Source organism: Pipra filicauda, unplaced genomic scaffold (genome assembly GCF_003945595.2).
Source record: "Pipra filicauda isolate LSUMZ 115617 unplaced genomic scaffold, ASM394559v2 scaffold392_size659746_pilon, whole genome shotgun sequence".
Taxonomy (NCBI): domain Eukaryota; kingdom Metazoa; phylum Chordata; class Aves; order Passeriformes; family Pipridae; genus Pipra; species Pipra filicauda.
The window spans coordinates 583,024-603,057 of record NW_024104523.1 but is presented as its reverse complement, the minus strand read 5'-3'; the positions used below and the strand labels follow the sequence as shown (position 1 = coordinate 603,057).

The following is a 20,034-nucleotide window of genomic DNA, read 5'->3' as shown; positions in this document are numbered from 1 at the left end:
TTCTCAGGATAAAAAAAAAAAGTCCAGTGAGACTATTCAGTCTCTGCATCTCTGACAGGGTCCTGTCCCCCATCACCAGAGAAGATGCTGCTGACTTTGACAGAGCCACCGAGGCTGATGGACAGGCTGCAGATGTAGCACACCTTGGATTTAGGATGCTTTTGTGCCTGCTGCAGGGCTCCAAGCAGCTCCACCCCAGGGCTTGAAAGGCAGCAGCCTCTGAATGGACATCCAGCCCTACAAGGCTCCCAGAGCTGCAATGGGGATGATGGATCCAAATCCTTCTGATAGTCCCAGGCAATAAAACAAGGGACGATGGCCAGGCTCCATGGCTTGGGCTGGATGTTGCCAGAGCAGGGACCCCCACACAGGTGCCTCGGGTGCTGCTGCAGCCTCTGTTTTAACCCCAGTGCTGGCAGGGAGCACCCTGCTCCACTGAGTTATTAATTCAGCACACCGGGATGTCATTATGGGTGGCATTGGCTCCTCTGAGCAGAGAAGCACTTTCAGCTTCCACAAGACACAGAGGATGGGGTATCCATCAGAAAAAACTTTTAAAAAGTCTTCATTAAAAAAATGGGGTTAGGCACAGTGTTTTCTAAAAAACACCATATTCCCCAGAACAATTTCAACTTTCAGTCAGAAAGCAACACCTAATGAATACTGTGCTTCTAAGGCTGGAATAAAAATTGGACTTGCTCCTGTGTAAATGAAGAAAGCATTAGCATGAGTTGCTCGCTGTTAACTGTTTTTGGGGAAGGTTTTTTTTGCACGGTGGGAGTTACCTTATATCACAAACACCTCCCAGCTACATATCCTATTTGATTCTCTGCCTTCCTGCACAGAAGGTGGAAATAACACCCAGGAAACACTTTCTCTGCTCCCCTGTGCCCGTTTCTGCCACACTCTCCCTGCAAATGCCCATAGCAGCCAACCTCAGAAGCAGGGTAGGGAGGGAAGGGAAGGCTTCTCAGCCCCCCAGGGACACTTACCTCTCAGCCTCAGCCACCTGTGCTGCTGTCTCACCTCTGCCGCAGGGAGAGAGCCCCTCCTGGTCCTGATTTATAGGCGGGACTTGGCGCTTTGGCAGAGGCAGGGGAGGGAAGGCAGGCGCCCACCCCACTCCCACGGCAGTTGCACAACCAGGGTTTGCAGTGGGAGGAGTGGCTGGACTCTCCTGCTGCCCTGTGGAGCGAGCTGGAGAGCCGAGCTGGAGAGCCCAGCCGATGAGCCCTAACAGGGATTGAGTGGGTGGGAGGCAGCGAAGCAGTCCGGATGTGTCCCGCAGTCGTGCCAGGAGGATGGGTGCAGGGGCAGTTCCAGCTGTGGGATGTTTTGACTCGCACCACCTCCCTTCCAAAAGGGAGCTGAAGAGGCTGACAAACAGCAGGGTTTAGGCAGGACTTTGCACCCGGGGCACCATCGAGTTAAAAAAACAAAGAGCTGGTTTTGTGGTCACTGCTCACAGGACACAGAGGCTGCATCGTGCCATTAGCCAGATGTGCAACTGCAAGAGACTCCCTATGCCAACTGGGAGAGTGTGGAATGGCCACAAACATCAGTGTACCAAGGTCCTAAGCACAAAGAAAGGGAAAACATTGGTCTAAATATCAATGCAGGACATAGAGCCCATCCAGGTGTCTCCCAGGGGTAAATGATCATGGAGATGAGAGGGATAAGGATGGCTTTGAACAGGGCTGTTCTCCCAGCTACTCAGTACATTTAGGGGTGACTGGCAAGAAAGTATGAAATCCCTGCCAATGAATACAGCTAGGCACAGAGACCATGGAGAGACAGCTGAGAGAGGAGTGGGTCTTTAGGAAAACTGGTGACTATAAAAGGACAGTGCTGTTTGTGCCATGGGGGTGACAGCAGGCAGCTCACTGGGTGAGCACGGGGGACAGTGAAAGCTGCCAGCCCCATCAAGGCATCACCTTGTCACTGATAAAGGCACTCCCAGAGCTATGGCCCCAGATTTGATATCAGCTCTTTAAGCAGTTTGAGTAACCAAGGATTCTGCAAGGGGGAGGGAGGAAATCCCATCCAAGGACTGCAGAACAGAGGGTGGTAAGTAAAGTATCCAACATAGATGTCTGCTCTGACCCCACATTTTGATCTGCAGAGATGTGAGATGGGCTCAGAGCCAGGAGCTGAAATGATAAGTGGAAGTAAGATGCACATTGGTAAGAAGGAAGGTAATTAGCCATAGGAAAAGTCTGCTAAGCTCTGTGGCAGACCCAGGCACTTGAAGGAAAACTGTTTGGTTCATGGAGGAACAGGATTTACCATTCCTGTGTCGGGGCACTGTCAGGAGTGCAGCTGCCTGGGCTGCCATCCATCTGCTGCAGAGACAGAGACACATCAGCCTTCTCAGGCTTCCCTACCCCAGGATCTCTGTTTCCACACAGTGCCTCACTCCAGGGTTTGCCCTTGGGAGCGCATCAGGTTCAGAGCACATGCCCATTCTGGGTTGGCTGTGCCAGCCACGCTCCAGCACAGCTCAGAGTAGTATCCAAGAGTGATGCGCTTGCAGGGGCTGGAGCCCGTGAAATCAAACTCATTCCTTGGAGTTCAGTTTTCAGACCCTTCTCAGCAGCATGAAGAAACATGCAGATTTGCTCTCCCAGGCTAACGGGACATGGTTACTGGGGCAAACGGGCAACAATTCTTGCACATCTTTGATATTTTGGGAATTTGTACAGGTTCTGTCCCTCAGCTCTCTCTCACACTGGACCCTTCTCCAGATGCACAAAACCTTGCACCTGCAAAGATGCTTGCCAGCACTCAGCAAAAAAGAGTAGGGAACCCACATGGGCAGATATTTTGTTCTGTATATAATCCTGCTTTTCTGAGTTTGCCAGGAGGCATTCAGGTGACTCGCAGTTAGAAGGACACTGTGGCAGCATCCCAGAAGTGGTGTTACTGCTTTTAGGAGGGCAGTTCAGGGAAGTTTGCTAAAAGAACAAGTTGTGTTTTGGAGAAGATAAGCTACTGGCACAGAAAAGGGGACAGATGCCTTTGCTGCAGCTGCTTACAATGGGGGTGGCTCTAATGAGGAATCCAGTTCAGAGGTGCAGGATGAGATGCAGTGAGTGATACCAGGAGTCAAGGGTAGAAATACCTCCAAAGCCTCAGTGATCTGCTTCAGGACTGTGATGTTCCCCTCTGTAAATACCTCTGGCAATGGTCTGGCCCAGGTGTGCAGAACAAAGCATTAGTGGAGATGGACACTCGATAGCAGGGAGGCAATTACTGTAATTATGCACGTGCTTGCCCAGGGCACTGAAAAGCCCTTGGCAGGGAAACACAGGAAAATTCTTGTTGCTTTACTCACCTCTGCTGCTGGTATAGCAGGGAATAGTATTCTGGGATACCCAGACAGAGCCATAGAGATCCCTGTGCCCATTTCTGATGGGAGGGGAGATCTGCTGCCACCCCACTGGGGACAGAAGAGGGACTCTGCCACTGCCATTGCCCAGAGAAACTGCTGAGGAAAATGGGCTTTCTCCAAGGGTTGGAGTGAGGCCAGGTGAAGGCACAAAATTCAAGGAACTGTTTTACCACCTTCCCTCAAGCCAGCCTGGGACACCAAACAGCTGGGTTTGTCCACGTCCTCACATGCTGGGGCCACAAGCCCCACTAGCTTCCAGGGGTATATCCATCATGGGGGATCAGAGAGAATGCTAGGAGCAGTAAGTATCCAGTGGTGGCTCAGGATGAGAACTGGGAATGGGATATTCACACCTGTCTACTGAGAAGTCCCTTCTCCCCTTGAGGAGCAAAGCTGCCCAGCCCTGTGGCACGAGCCTGGGCTCTTCGACAGGCTTTTCTCCTTAAAGTAGAGGGAAGGAGAAACTAAATATGTCTATTAACTCTTAATCAGATGGGAAAACTCACCTTCTCTGAAAAACTCTGGCACCACTCTTACAATCGCTTTTTAAAATAACACTTTAAGCCAAGGAAGGGCAAAACTATGTAGAAACAAGTCTTAGCACGGCCTGCTTTGCTCTTTTCTAGGCTTGTGTCAGCTGCTTTTGGCATGTGTCATAGTGAAGGGGAAAAAGAACAAGGAAAAAACAGTGGAGTTTCTTGTTAAGCCGGTCTCCAAGTAAAGTGGGGTGCTCTCCACCGAGAGCTGCTGCTGCCACACACACTCAGAACTGACGGAATGTGGCATCGGGCTCGTCAGTGAAACACTTAATCTTCCCCTCTCCAATATTATCACTGCCTCCCCTTACTGACCAGAGGCTTTAACTGACTTTTCTTCACTGCACGTGGAGGTGAGGCTGCCCCAAAGGTGGCTACTGCCTCCCACTGCTTCCTGCAAGGCTGTGGGATACAGCCATCCGTGAGGTGAGGGGGGGGCTGCAAGTAGCTGCTGGTGAAAAAGCGTTTCCCCCACTTAGAGCCTGGATTTTGGCCTTAAAAAGGCTTTTGTTTCACCTCCAAGGCAAAAGACAATTTCCTCCTTAAAAACAAAGACAAACCCAAAGCAGCAGGGGCTGTTGATTCATATTTACTATTCCCAGAACATAGAGGATAATCCCAGTGACAAACACTGGTCAGACACTTGCATTTCTGTTTTAATCAGGGCTAGGTATGTTCAGTATCTTGAACTACTCCTGAAACCTCCCAGAAACACCATTGTTAAGGAGACCCAAGGATGTGTTGGAGCAGACATGGGCTGTAACACTGACTGTGGGAGAGGGATTTACTTGCTAAGCAAGGAGGTCTCTGCATGGAGGGTGCAAGTGTTTTGCTCCAACATACTTGGCAAAGCTTAACCTGATTTAATAAGTCACCATGTTTCCTAGGCATGTAACCTTGGAATTTGTCAAGAGAAGACTGCTGCCCTTGTCAAATCTGTTGTGTTAATAAAGCCTAGAGAGCTGTGGTTTTCAACTTCTTAGGTTTGGAGATTTTAAAACCTTCATTTAAGAGCTTCCCCAGACAGCTGCTCAAAACCTTCGCAAGAACAACCCTGATGGACATATACACCCTCCACTGGTCACCACATCCTCGTGCCAGGACTCAAAGTGGATAAACATATATGGTCCCCAAGTGCCATGGGAGATGCACCCAAATAACATGCAGCACTAGGAAGGACTTCAGACCCTCCTCAGCTCATCTGTGCCAAACCTCATTGTTAAGAGATCTGTGTCTGTCATTTCACAGGTAATAAAACATAACTGCTGCAGAAACTGTCAGAGCAAATAGGACTTATGGATAAGGTAACTTGTAAGCAAAATAATCCTAAGGAAAAGCTGTCTGGAGAGCACATGGTTAAGTCATATACAGCCCAACCAGAAGCCACCTTCCTACCACCACCAGGTGAAGTCATCCATCAGCCTTCAAGTGCTTTCAAAAAATCACTCAGTGCAGGTGACCCCTGTCCACAATATTGACTGAGCTCCCAGTCCAGGCACTTTGAATGCTTCCAATTCCTGCCACCTCTCCAGCAGATGTGTGACTGTGGCTGGCATTCCCATCCCTCAGCATGGGGACACGGTAGCAAGCCTAATTCAGGAAGAGATGTGCCCCTGTACCATCTCAACCTCCTACCTAGGAGCACTTTTGTGCATTTATTCCCAGAAATCAGGGGGTTTCAGATGACAAAGCCCCCAGTGCTAAGCAAGGCTCTACTGTCAGACCCTCAGAGGTTCCAAATTTCCAGCACAGGCAATGTGGGGGTCTGTTAGATCGCATCAGCTGACAGACCTTCTTTCACCTCCAGTGGCTTCACTGGTCCCTAGGAGGCAGGATGGGAAGGAACCTCAGGAACATCTGACCCATCCTCTCCTTCAAAAGCAGCTCTAACTGACCTATACGACCTTGTTTCCTTCCTCTTTTAAAAACCTCTGGTTATGGAGACACCAGCACCTCCCACACAACCTCACACTAGCTTTTGGTGGGACCACCAAGTTTTCTCCCCACACCAGAGACAAGCTGTTAGCTGACATTTGGGGATAATTAGGAAGACTTTGCTGAGCACTCACAGGTGATCCTGGGTTGTTGGGGATGTCAACACCACTGCAGATTAGCCCCTCTGACTGGTATTTCCTATTTATAGCCTGGAGGAGGACTTCTGTGAGTTCAAACATTTGTCAAAAAACAACACCAGGAGTGATACACAGCATGATAGCACACCAGCCCCTGGCCCTGGCATGGGGATAGAAAAGGTCAACCCAGGGCAGAAGAAGGAGAATAAAGGTGGAGGAAGAGTTAATAATTTACCTGGAGTGACATTGATATCAAGCAACCGAAAGAGGAAAATACCAGGGACTTCTTGACTCATCATTTCCCACCTGCCATTTTCCTCAAAAGAGAAAAAACCCATATCTTTTGGCATTCCTCTCTCCTCTCTGAAAATGGAAAACAAAGGACAAGAACTGCAGGTGTGGAAAGGCAGCAAAAAGGAGAAAAGTTAAGGTGGTCAAAAATCCCTGTAAGGAAAAAAAAACAACAAAAGCTTCAACACTTTTAATGCTCAACATCTACAACCTCTTGATGGACTTCTTATCACATGCTACAGGAAAGCAAGAAAAGAGTGTGCACAACATCCAAAAGAGCATGAACAGTTGGGAAAAAGCAGTCTCACCTACAAAATCTTGCCTTCTTCCAGCCCGAAGCTGCCTCGCAGCAGCGGCACGGCTGAGGCTGGTTCCCTGCGACGCTCAGAGAGGGTCACAGCATGACAACAGGGATCCTGCCGGGGACCACCTGCAGTGACAGGAGCCACAAGAGGTCGATGGCACAGTTTGCCTCGGTGTGTGCCTTGACCCCAGGTCCGTGCACAGCTCATTTGCAGCTCTGTGTGTCCTGGCTGCCGTCGGGGCTGATGCGCCGGGACGTGTGCATTCCTTAACGGAGGGCAGCTGGTGGATAGGGGCATTGGCCACCACAGCCTGTCCCTGTGCAGCCATATCAAAGCTCCTGCTGGCAGCAGCAGCAAAGCAGAGAGTGACAAATCCATTTTTGATCCCTTCCCTGCCTGCACAGGCTCTCCGAGGCAGGAGCCAGAAGGGTGCTCGGCACACAACCTGTCTGGAAGGCTGGGCAGGGGCTTGCCCACGTGCCAGGCTGCTCATGCTTTGGCTGGACCAGGCTCTGCCAGACCATGGATGCAGCACAACACCCACAGCAGAAGCCAGATGCTTCCCCAGGGAAGCGTTCCAGCCGAAACAGCTGGAAAGAGACGGATTCCTCACTGTACCCGAAAGGAATAAACCTCAGCACAGCGCCCTGACCATAGCGCTGCAGCTGGGCTCCCGACCCCGTTGGCAGCCAGGGATGAGCCAAACTTGCCGGAGGCGCTGCTGGCCCAGCTAGGGAGCGGTGGGGCCCCGCGCCCCACAGACGCCCACGACTCCCTTGGGGCCAGCGCTCATCCTCTCCTCCCGCATCCCCCGGGCTCCGCTCAGCCTTTTGATGTGCAGCTACATTGTTCAACCATCTTTGAAGTCTGAAATGAGAAACACCCTGTGTGGAGGCTGGGCAGAGCCCTCCTGAGTTGCCGGCAGCGCCACAGCAGCCACGGCTGATCGGGGGACAATAAATCCGCAGCTGGAGCGGCACAAAGCGGGGCCGTGCACAAGAACGGTCACCTCGCATTGGCTCGGCACTAATTGCATTGAAGCGCTTTCCCGGCCCTTGTTTTTTTTGGAGCAGCTAAAGGTCCATTTTTCATTTGCTTTTCCACACCCTTCTTCCCCATTTCTGTTTGTGAGCAAAATCCTTTCAGGAAAGGGCTGCAGGACCGTTCCCCACTAGGTTTGGGGCTGATGAATGGAGCACCCCAAGAGGAAGTTAACACCTTTTGATGAGGAGCAAATGTAACAATATCTCTTCACTCTCCTTAACCCTCCATCAGACCTGAAAGTTGGTTTTGCCATTCCCTAGGGATCTGTTCTGATCTGCAGCCTTTCAGTGGAAGTGGGAGCTCTAAGAGCATCACTCACCCTCAGCTTCACAGCTCACAAGTCATCTTCCCAGACAAGGACAAATCAACCATGCTTCCCATGAAATGTTTTTTTAGGCACAGCATTTGCAACAGGATACCACATCTCACTGCACCTATCTCAAAGACATTTCTCCACCCTTTCCCCCTACACTGCCACCCAGTCTTGGAGCTCGGTGTCCTGCAGACCTCCAGTCCATCTCCATGCGCTCTCTGGGATTCCTCCTTCAGGCAGAGCCTCTGTCTGTCCTCCCTCTTTTTTCCTCCACATGTTGTTTCCTAGAGGTGCTGCCTGGATGCAGGCAAGACCCTTAGAGCCCCAGAAACTGCTGAGAGCATCAGATAAAGCCTCAGGGGAAGCCACAGCCGTCCCATTCCAGCATAAGCTGCTCCAAGGTGCCTGGTTTTCAGGACAAGATCATCCTTTCCTTGGGCAAACACCGGGTGTAAAGGCACCCCATGTTGACCTGGCTTTTGCTCTGCTCCAAGCCTTACACAACCCAGCAGGGAGGAGCAGAGACCACAAGGACACATGGGTGAAATGCCTTCACTGCACCCCCAGTGAAGCACAGCCCTGGTCAGCAATACATGTGCCATGCACAGAGTGGTTGCTGTGCTTGCAGCTATTGCTGCAGCTCTTCTGGGCCCAGACAGGTCACAGACATGGAGAACCCATGGGATCAGCTTACAAATGCAGGAAATTGTCCCCAGGGTTACTCCTCCCTCAGGAAAACCCTTTCCCCTGGGCTGCTTCTCCTACCCATGCCCTGCCAGTATTTTATCAGGGACCTCCCTAGGGAAAGAGCTGTCCTCTGTCACCAACATGCAAGCCTTCCTTGGAGCCCCAAGTCATGGTGAGGTCCCAGACTGGGATTTCAAGGTTTGAGCTGTTTTTTTTTGCATAAGGAAGAAACACAGCCTTTGTTCAGCAATAGGACACCAGCAGCTCAAGTCTTAACACAAAACTGCTCCAGGGTGCTTTGTGACCACACCTGCCTGAAACAGGTTTTGTGGATTCAACAATTACATAATTCCTGCTAATTAACTGTGCTTTCTCTTTTGTCCTTGGGAGAGAGGCAGAAGGCATCTGGCTTAACCCCCCTAGTTATGGGGGCAGTGACTAACCCCAGAGCAAACCTCCAGGTGCACACACTCATCCTCACCTCTTGCCTTCCAGCCCTGGGGGCACGGATGAGTTCCAAGTTGCCATCCATGGGTTCAACTGCTGTGTTTTGCTCATGTGCCTTCTGGTAAGGCAAGGATCCCCTCCTCGCTTCAGCAGGCAAATTTTCCAGAGGCTCAGAAAGTTCAGTGGGATGAAGGCTGCAAAAGAAGGAAGGCTGATCAAGCCCAGCACCTTCAGTACTGTATTTCCATGTGGGCAGCTCTTGTCCCATCTCCTCCAGTGGAGATGAGACCCAGGGTGCAGGTTGGTGCAAACCCAACATTTCCAAGCCCTCCACATGACACCGTGATTACCGAGGGCTGGCAGGATGAGGGCGTGCTCAGGAGCCAGAGGAGATGGACCCTTGCAAGCTGGACATCTTCAGTGCTTGCCTGGCTGCTTCCTCCAAGGCAGAGAAGGAGCAGGATGTCCCGGCCAGGTCCTCATGCTTGGCCTCCCCAGGGCACAGCACAAGCTCCCTTTTCCCTTTGCAGGCCACCACTCCCCAGCAGCAGAGTCAAGTTGCCTCATTATGGTTTTAGGGCAGCTAATTGTCAGTTTACAAGAAACCCATCTGAAGAAGACAATGTCCCTTCTGCTCTCTCAAAGGCTGCTCCAGCCCCAGGACCTTCTCGGTGGATGGTCTCTGGGTACAGCAACCTGACTCCCCAGCACCCACCCAAGCTGCAGGCAGGGTGTTTGTAATGATTTCTCCTCCCTGAGCACAGACTGGTCATGGACATGGTCATTTGTGAGGGACACCAAGGCAGAAGGATGTGGGATCATTCCCCAGTTCTCCCCAGCCTGGGGACAGACCAAATTCCAAAGCCTCAGTCTGCTCCCTTTTGGGAAGGTTAGAGAGGTGCTCCCCACACCAAGAGCTCCTGACCAAGCTGGTGAGAAGGCTTTGGTGGCCACAAGAGCTGCTTGGGAGCAGAAGCCAGGGAAAGCAGGCTCCCTTAAAAACCAACCCACAAGTCATAATCCTGGCCAGGCAGATACTCAGAACTTTGTTTGCAGATGATTTTTTAAATAGAAGGGAAAAAAAACTTCCGACCATGGAAAACAGCTCTGGGGAGAGATGGTCCTGCTGCTCAAGCCCCAGCTTCAGGGGAAAAGCTGTTAAAAAAGGGGCATCAACTTTCTTTGCAGTGGAGGTTTCTATCCTTTATGCCTATCGTGAAGGTAAAAAAAGTGGAAAAAAATCGACCCTCTTACACCTTAGAGAAAATCCTAAAGTTCAACTCGAGCTCCCTCTTGTGACTCCTGTATTCAGGCTGCTCTAAGCCTGGCTTGGACAAAGCTTTGCTAAGAGGTATCCTACTGTCATTATGGGAATATTTATAGCTCCCAGTCATATATTAGAATTACTTAGCACACATATAAAGCAAAATGTATCCAGATGTTTAAACGGGCATTGGCATCACACACATGATCCAGTTTGTCCTGTTTCTGTGCCAGGAAACCTGGGAGAAACTCTGAATCAACAGGTGAAATACTACCGCCTTTTCCATTCAAAGCCCAGATCTTATCACACAAGAGTACACCTTGCATTCGGGTTTTCATATCCACACTCATTCCAGCTGACTCTGCCCTTTCAGGATGCTAAATCACTGCTGCCTGAGGGAAAGCAGCCCGAAGGAGCTTCCCCCACTAGCCTACAATTTATGTGCCCTGTAGATTGCTTTCCCCAGGTTCTGTTTGGTCACACACCCCATAACTGTGTGAGCTGGTTTATATATTTCTATACTTTATAACTCCACCATATCACATATTCAAAAGCAACATCCCTACTGCTAGGGTTCCTTTAGGCTTGTATTATTTATTCCACTCACCTCTACAGCCACGGCTAGTCCAGAATTCCCACTCCTCACTCCCAGACAGTCCTAACGATCAGATGGGTTGTGAAGCAAAAGCACTGAATTCCTCACGGTACAAAGCACAACCCTTTGACCAGCAATGGCTGCAACACAGCCCCCCTTGGTTTTGGGACCTGCACTTAAACACAGCTACATCTGCCCTTTTTCCTCCACTGCACATCTAATGAGTAGGAGCTGGGAGCTTTTGGCTGGAGAGGACCTGGGGCTGTCACTTCTCCCTCTGTGCCTCCCCACAAGGAGACCTCAGCTCCATGAACTCATAAGGCCCTTGCAGCCCAGGAAGATGGAAAAAAAACATCTCTGCATAGCAAACCACCACTGGGGCCGTTCTCCTGTGGTTTGTTGCTCTAAGAGCTCCCCTGTTCCCAGATGGATGAGCAATTCTGTTGGCTGAGCCCATCCCAAGCCTCAGATCAGTGGGACTGATTTCCATCCATGCCAATGCCCTTCCCCATTGTCTTCTTGCCATTGCTCTGCCTGTTGTGCAAAGCTTGCAGAAATAACCTCAGAACAGTTCCTGGCCTTTTTGCTGTAGGGATATTGCTAAATCATATTATTCTTGCTGTCATGCTAGAAAAAAAATTATCCACTTCAGTACAACCATTAACAATAATTAGTGCTCAGTTGCACACACAGTTTGGAATGGGGGATCTGATTTTCTGCTCCCAGTCAATAAATCTCTCCAAGTGCACAGGGAGCAGACAGCAAAGTGAGCAATCACTCATTTCTACTCCTGTAACTACTTTTAAATGCCCTGCCAACAAGCTTGCAAGAATATTTTCCCCAGTTCCCTGTACCAGCCCTTTCTGTTCACAGCCAACATCTCCTGCTGTTGGATTTCCCTGGATCACAAGCTTGGGAGGCTAAGAGCCAGACACTTTGGGAGCCTTGACAGATGCAGCCCTAAAATATCTGGGTACCTAAGGTAGAAAAGCCCCCAGTCTCAGAGTGGAATGCTCCTGACCCAGACCCAGCCTGCTGGGTGTGTGTAACACCGTGTCTGGGATCCAGTTTGTGCTGGGACCCACGGGGCTGCTCCAGCATCTTCTGCTACTGAGGCTGCTCCCTTCCCAGCACATCCTTTACATCTCTGGCTACTCAGCAGCCATCCAAAAACTCCCCACAATTTAACCCCCTGCTTCTAAAGCCTCTCGCAGCTATACAGGAGTTTGTTCACACTGCTTGCTCCGAGTGCTTGGCTCTCCCACAGAGCCTGCAACTCCCAGCCCTGCAGGCAGCACCAGGCAGCACGGCACCACTACCTGCTCCCACATGGTGATGGGTTTGTCCTCTGCAGGGATTTTAAGGAGTTGGTGGAAGATGTTGCCTCCAGGTTTGAGTTAATTTGCATGGAGATATCAATTAACTCACCTGTGGAATTTTTAAGTCTGCCTCTGGACTCAGAAAGAGCCTGGAGCACTCCACGAGAGATGCAGAAGTTGTCCTTTATGGGTTGCTCTTCTCACACCACCTCTGCATGGGTAAGTCAAGGGTCATGTAACAGGACAGTGAGGTCTGCTGGTGCCTTTCCAGGTTAGTACAGCTGCTGGGTCTGCAGGCATTCAGACTTGGCCAGAACAGCACTGCAACACACAGCCCACTCTAGCAGGAGCCATCCAGCTGGAATTTACTCAAAAATCCTAGCTCACTTACCCTGGCTTAGGGAGACATCCCATCCCTGAGAAGAAACAAACACCAAACTCAGTAGAAAGAGTGTCAAAGTGGACCTTTCTACTCAAAATTAAGTACAGAATTGAATTCTGGCTTGAGACAATGCTCAAGGAAAAAGCGAAGGTCTGAGTCTCAGCTTAAATGGGCTCCTGGGCCTTGGCAGTGGATGTGGGTGGGGGGATCCCAGGTGCGTCTGCTTGGGGCAATTAAAGCCCATCAGTACCTTCAGGGTCTCATCACTCCATGTGATGAGGTCAGTTCCTCCCTTAAGCTGGTGCAGGTTAAAGAGCAGTTGAGAAATATTTTGGTAAAATAATCCATCCCCTCTCCAAAATGGCCCAGATGCAGCAAGGGATGCATAAGGCAGGAAGGATGAACAGCCCCAGACTCACTACAGCATGGATGCAGCCACCAGCTCCAGGCTCGAAGGGCACAGTGATCCAGGGCACATCCAGGCTTCTCAGTGCCCACAGCCGTGATTTTGAGTGAGCCCAGAGCTGTGGGGTCCAGACTGGGGGGAAACCTGGCAGCTCTGCCCCAAATCCCACCCCATGCACAGCCCAGGCACCAAACACGGGTGGATGGAAAGCACTGGAGCAGACACACACCATTCCCCTCCTTCCTTCACCTGCAGGCTCCAAGCTCCAGGCACTGTCTGGGTACCAGATTCTCCAGCAGTGCCACCAGACCCACGTCAGTATCTCAGCACCCCACAACCCACCTGGGGAGATGTCATGGCACCTAACTCAGCCCAATTTGCTCTATAGCCCCTGCCCCTTGCTCCAGGGGCTGAGGTTTTACTGAGCTGCCTGTGGTCCAGCACAGAGTTGCCATCCCTGGGCTTGTGCCAGGGTGGGAGGAATGAGGTGTCCCACCCCCACACTGGCTGAACACCTGAAGCCATCACCCCATAAACTGTGGGACAATCCCATTTTCCCCTGGGTGACATCATCACCCACCATCTCTGGGAAGTCAAGGCTCATCAGCATCACCCTCTGAGCTTCTTGGAAGCGCCCCAGCTCCAAGGTGGGGGAAGAAATCTCAAAGAGATGTTTCTGGGCTGATTAAAGTTAATTAGCTCAAATGATGCCTCCGAAGGGAAATGTTTCTTATTTTGGGTTCCTGCCAACTTGGGCCCAAGCCTGGTTTTCATAAGGCCAGTAAGTGCAAACAGATAGGGAGGGCCTGTCATTGGAAACAGGCAGTGCAGGATATAATTAAAGAAGTATGCACTGGCATGGCAGGGAACCGTTTTCAATTACTGCTATTTCAAGAGGATTAAGGGGAAATATTTTAAACAAGACCACTGCAAAAATAGATTTTGTTTGTCATTAGCTTTGAAATAATATTTGACTTTAGGGCTGAAATTTCCATGTGCCAGGTCTGCCTCTGGCGGCACTTTCCCTGGGGGCTGGGAAGAGGGTGATTCACAGCAGCATGGGAGCTGGGAGCAAAGGTCCCTTTGTACGGCCCTATTTCCATATGGGAAATAGCCTCCTTTTTCCCTTTGGCCAGTTTTTTCTCTGTGCCAGCCTGGAAGTGATGCACAGGGCAGCCTCAGAAGTGAGAGAGCGCTGCAAAGGACTTATTTAGCTACGAGAACTGCACTTGGGGTGTTCTGGGGACACATTGCCACTGCCCTTGGATGGGAATGTTCTCCTCCCACAGAGGGAGTGGTGGCTCCATTGGTCCATGTGCTTTCCTTGGCCAGGCTGGCTGTACCTCTGACCCTGGCGATTTGCTGCTGTATCTCTGCACAGCATGAGCTCATGGGTGTGAATTTGGGCTGGCCTGTTTTGCCAGTGGCCACACAGGTGGCCTGGAAGATGCTGTCACTGTCACAAATAGTAGTGCAGCCCAGCCTCCCTCCATCTCTGCCTCTCCCAGCTCAGGCTGTACCTTCAGCAAGGGGAGGAAAGTGGAGCTAATCCCAGGAGTGGAGCAGCACCCCTGAACCTTACTGGGAGCCCTTCTCTGGGTGCAGGTGTAGAGCTCTGCACAGGGCTGGAAGTGGGGCCAGAAAGGCTAAGATATGTTTGCTCTGCTTTCCCTCCCCACTTTTCCCGACAAGACACATGCCTGGGTGTGTGAAACCTGTGATCACGTGGAGCTGAAGAGAGAGGCAGTCACACTGTAAGCACTGTCATGTTCCCAGGTAGGACAGGGACTACCTCACCCCACCACACACATCTTGGTGCCAGCAGTTGTTGAACACCTTCTGAGACACCTGTCACAGGACAGACAATCAGGAGGAGTCAGCTGCTATCCGTATGAAAGGATCCCACAGTCATACAGTCAACACTTAAATATCAGGCAGTTCAGTGAAGGTCTCCAAGCTTAGTCTGGCATGTGCAGAGCAGGCATGTTCTCCCTGCAGGGCTTGCCTTCCCAGAGCAAAGGGCTGTTTCTCACAGCACCTGGGCCAGTCGGGTTTCTGGCTCCCCGGGGGCTCCTAAGGGCCTGTGTGAAGTCAACAGGATGGGAAGGGCCTGGCCACAGCGTGGTGAGAAGGGCTCTCTGCTGACATTTGCCCAGGGAGCTCATGAGGCTCAAGCAGCAGAAACACTGGTCCGAGCAGGATCATGAGAAATCATTCCTCTGCGCTATTTACAGCAACCAAGGACATATTTTTCCATCTGAAAACACCGCAAGGAGGATGTTTCTCATGGCTGTTGAGAAAGAGGGGTTCACCTTGGGGAATAGCATGGGTTGGGGTGTGTAGGCTTGGGGCAGTGAGGCAACACATCAAAGAGAGCCAGGGACACCAAAAAGGGAATTTGGCCACTTCCATGTCAGAGTGCAGGGCTGCTGGCACCAGCTCAGACTGCTGTGTGCGAGAGGAGTGTCAACAGACTGCTGAGATGTCTAAGGAGCAGAGGCACCAAAGGATGGATCGTCTCCAGGGGCATTTCCAAGCACATGGGCACTGGGTCCAGAGCACACACGACAGCTTCACTGGCACATAAAGAAGCAGATGGGCAATGAAAAGGCTGGAAGAGGTGGGCTTCCTGCAATGCCAATGGGGCTAAATAACCCAAAGGGGTACCCAAACTGCTTCACACCCACAGAGCTGCAGGCTTCTGGCAGCACAAGAGGCTCAGGGGGCTCCGTCTTGTCCACAAAGCCTCCAAACACACTGCAAGAACTGGTGAAAATGAGAAAAGAGCACACCAATCCAGACTGGGGCAAACAAGCCTAGATGCACAGAGATTTCACACTGTTGGCAGCTCTTGGGTGGCTCCTGGGCTAAAAGCACTTGGGATGCACTGCCTGCTGGTGGGGGCACAGGGCTGACCTGAAGTCCCTGGAAATGTCATCAGGGTCTCCATGAAAATATGCTGAATAACCTACAGGAGAATTGATTGGACTAACAATTAAATCTCTTTGGATTTTACAGGGACTGGAATACTGCATGTGGAAAGGAGGTATTTCTCAGCCTTCTGCCCATGCTGCTCTTTTTGAGCTACCCATCTTTCCCCCCAGCTTTGCAGACATACACCCTCATTATTTTTGCATGTCTCTGTTAGCTATGCTTTTGCTCTGAGCTTACAGCAGAAGGTGCATCTCCTGGTCCCTGTTTCCCAGGGCTGATGGCTTCCTCCCAAGTGCTTCCCAGCCATTTACAGGATCACAGAGCATCACCATGACCCCCGCCAGCACCAATTCCTCCTGCCACAGGGTCAGGCGGCCTCTCTCAAAACTCCTGTGAGCTCTCCAGGAAATATCCTGTGGAGAACAAAATGAGATGTCAAAGACCAGGAGGATTTCAGCTCTGGCTGACCTCTGGCAGGTCCCCAAATCTGGGAAGCAGAAAAGTGTTATGAAAACACTCATCAGAAGGCGGTGAGAAATTAAATAGAGGTCACTTGAACTTCAGCCCTGAGGAAAGGGGTCAAGCCCACAGGGTAAAAGCCCAGCTGGATGGGAGGAAGCCAGCAGAGTTTTTTGGAGGAGAAACTGCTTGGGATAACAGCTCTGGACCCAGCGCTGGATCCTGCTCAGTGGGGCCAGCAGTGCCTCTCCTGCCAACCCCACAGAGCAGCTCATGCCTGCGTGCGATGCTTAGATTTTGGGCACAGATTTTTGCCCCCCAGCTGCAGCACTGTCAGATGGTTTTACCAGACAGGGCACAAGAGCTTCTTGCCCATAAAATGCAAACAGGTTGGGCATTAACAGCATTGTCCAGCCCAGGAGATGGGAGAGAGGGTCTGCTCTGAGCAACTGGGAGTATGAACATGAACCTCCTTCTAACACTTGTTTTCAGGCTTGTGGAGTGGTCTTCTGACTGCTATTTGACAGCTTTTTGCAGATGCCCAACTTCCACTTTCATAAGCAATTGATTTTTGGTTGTCTCAAAGGGACTTTATCTCCCAAGAGAAACTTCCTTTTGAAAACAGTGTCCCAGAGCCCTTGGGGCACTTGCAAGATGTTTCACTTTTATACCATAACCTTTAAAGAGCCTTTAAAGGAGAACATAAGGCAATGGATAGGACCCCATGAACACATTAAGTTAGCAGCAATCCTTGTGTTTATTTTTTCTTCTTTGGAAGAAAGTCCTTTTTCACTTTCAAGCACTGAGAGTGGCTGCTTGCACCGAGGTCACAAAACGTTTTGATTACCTGGCTCTGCATATTTTGGATATGCTACTGAGCAGGTTAACTGGTGGGTTGACCTCTTGAAATCTTCCAATAATGTTGCAAATATTTTTTGAGAGGAGCATGGCATCACTAGAGATGAAAGAGAAGTATTTATTGGGTTTGACAGCTTACACGTGCGAGTGCTCACTTTGAAATTGTGGCCTTTTGGGGATGGGATGGGTTGACTCCTAATAGGATGCTGCTTTCTACCTGAGACATCCCAAGCAGGTATTTGGCCCACTCCTGAATCCAGCCCTGGAGACTCTCCAAAGACAGCACCTCCTTGTACATCCCCCTGGAGGTGGCTCCATCCAGGTCCACGCAGCACCGATGGGCAGGCGGGTTTGTTCTCCCTCTGCTTCCAGCCCCAGCTTACTCTGGAAAGATCCGCATCCTTGGAAGAGCTACTTGGGAGATTTATAGCTCAGCTGGGCGGCCAAAGGCAGTTCAGAGTTTACATAAACGCTGGGCACGGGCCCAGCTCTGGGTGCTGACTCAGGCACCCGCCCATGGACGCTCCCACGTCACTGGATCACATGGACCGTACGGAGCAGCCGTGCTGACATTTCACGCATTCACAGAGTGTAACAGTCGCTGGAGCAGCCAAATCATGGAGCTTCACATCCTGGAGGGAAGGGGCTTTAAATCTTCTCCTCCCCAGCCCCTGACCTCAAGCAAACACAATGTAATTGGGTTGTCCCAGTTGGCGACGGGCTTGATTAATTTTCCTGAACGGGGACCTCTCTGGATGGTTGCACAAAGAGGCTCTGCAGTCCTGGCTCAGCTTCCAGGGCGTGCAGAAGGAACAGCTCCTGGGAAACCTGATCACAGCCTGTGAGCACCCACCAGGCACCACTGACACCCAGTACGCTGTCACGGGTAATGGTGGGTCGAATGAGAGAGTAACAGGAAGGAAATGCTGTAAATCCTTGCTCTTGGCTCTGTGGGCAGATTCATGACTATTCCAGCTCAAGACAGGGATGCTAAAATACAGCACAGAAAGAATTTTTTTTTTTCTTTTTTTCCCACTGAAGCTGTCAAAAAGCTCCATTATTTGTTACTTCACCATAACAGTACATGGTGTTTCATCTTGTACCTCACCGGGTTTTCCGAGCTGCCTGCTTCTCACAATCCCACCCTCCTTCCCAAGCATATATATCTCTACTCCCCTCCTGGGAAGCTCCCTTCTCTTCACGGAGAAGTGGAAGCTGCAAATGCCATAGCACCATCTGGCTGCAGCAGGAAAATGGTCCTTTCTGCAGCAATTAGTCTGATGCCCCCACTCCCCACCCTGCACCTGAACAGACACTCCCATATCTGCTCTTCCTGGCCATGTTTCCATTCCTGGAAATTAAAGGCATGGCCATGAGCCATAGACCTGTTTAGGACTTGTTGTACAAATGTGATAAACGACTGCTCAGAAAACATCTCTGCTGCTCCTCATATGCTCCATGCCTGCATTTTAATAAGCTGATGCTTGGGAATAGTTAAGTAGCTGCCTTGACTTGTTTAACTCGATAGCCACAGACATTTCACTGAGCTGATGTGGGATTTATGTCTCAATAATGCAATAATGTTAGGTAAGCACTGTGGTTTTGGGTAGATTTATGTCCCATCAGCAATCTGAGAGGGATTTATGGGGCCTGTCAGAGGTAGGGTTACGGGAAGTGCCAGCAGGGCCGTAGAGATCACTGCATCTTCCTGCTCAAGGACAATGCCCTGGAGAGGCCAAGTTCAGGAGTGTTGTAACCTGCTGACACATTGCCCTGCTAATATTTTTCGTTAATATGACTAAGCACGAGGGCTAAGGCAGCTGCCTGGTGATGGAAAACGTTTTGTAACGTGCTTCCCTTCTTCCAGCTCTGTGACAGGCAAGGAAGGCTGGTCTGGGACTCACCACGGCCCAGCCCCCAGGAGGGAGACCATCCCCATCACCTACCTCGTGCACTCTCTGAGGGGCTGTTTCCTTGCAAAGGTTCCCAACCAGCCTGGAGGCAGCAGCACAATGCTTGGAGCAGGGATGAAACCCAGGAGGCAGCAGTGGAGATACAGGACACCCACTTCCAAAGGATGGAGAAGGACCATGTCTCCCAGTCGCACCCCAAACATTTCGCAACTCTGCGATTTAAGTGCAAACAGTGAGAGTTTGGGACAAGCTGCATCACAATCAATCTTGAGTTCAGTGTTGCAGGTGGCTTTTCAGAGCAGTTCTGCTATGACAGGTCCTCTGTGCCTGGGCTTTCCCAGGGGATGCTGGCTAGGAACAAATCCTCATGTCCAGCAAGTTCAGGAGATCTTTTCTCCGCTGGGACAGCCCTGGAGCATTGTTTTTCCTTAAGTTCCAGCTGAAAACATACTTCCTAAGACAAATTTCTTTGGGTTGAAATTGTTCCCTCCTGGGTCCAAGCCTAGACATACATCATTGACAAGATTCATATTACTAAAATAACCGTATTAAAGTGATTGACTTTGCAAGAAGCAGGTGCTGGAGGGAGAAACAAGGCTTGGGAGCAGAGCATTGGAGCTGCTGACCTGAAGGACCACAGTGCTGGGAGCTACATCACCTTTGCTTTCCAGCTTCCATGGTGGTAGAACAAAACAGAGAAGGTTTGATGAGAATTAAGCCAGCTTTAGATGTTTCACTCCCGTCAGTTATCAGGATGAGTTTGGTCTTTACTGCTGCAAATAATAATACCAATTTTCCTGTAAGGAAGCAGCAACATG

The 20,034-nt window shown here is 50.7% G+C and overlaps 1 protein-coding gene across 1 annotated transcript in view; it reads right to left on the bottom strand.

Moving 5' to 3' along the window:
- Nucleotides 1-20,034, bottom strand: part of LOC113984907 (flavin containing dimethylaniline monoxygenase 1) — a 31,629-nt gene that overhangs the window by 5,869 nt on the left and 5,726 nt on the right. The window contains exons 2-5 of the mRNA XM_027715331.2: nt 19,250-19,428; nt 9,121-9,280; nt 6,599-6,720; nt 993-6,362 (exon numbers count right to left, since the gene is read on the bottom strand). The gene's annotated coding sequence lies outside the window, so the exon portion shown is untranslated. The remainder of the gene's footprint in view (nt 1-992; nt 6,363-6,598; nt 6,721-9,120; nt 9,281-19,249; nt 19,429-20,034) is intronic.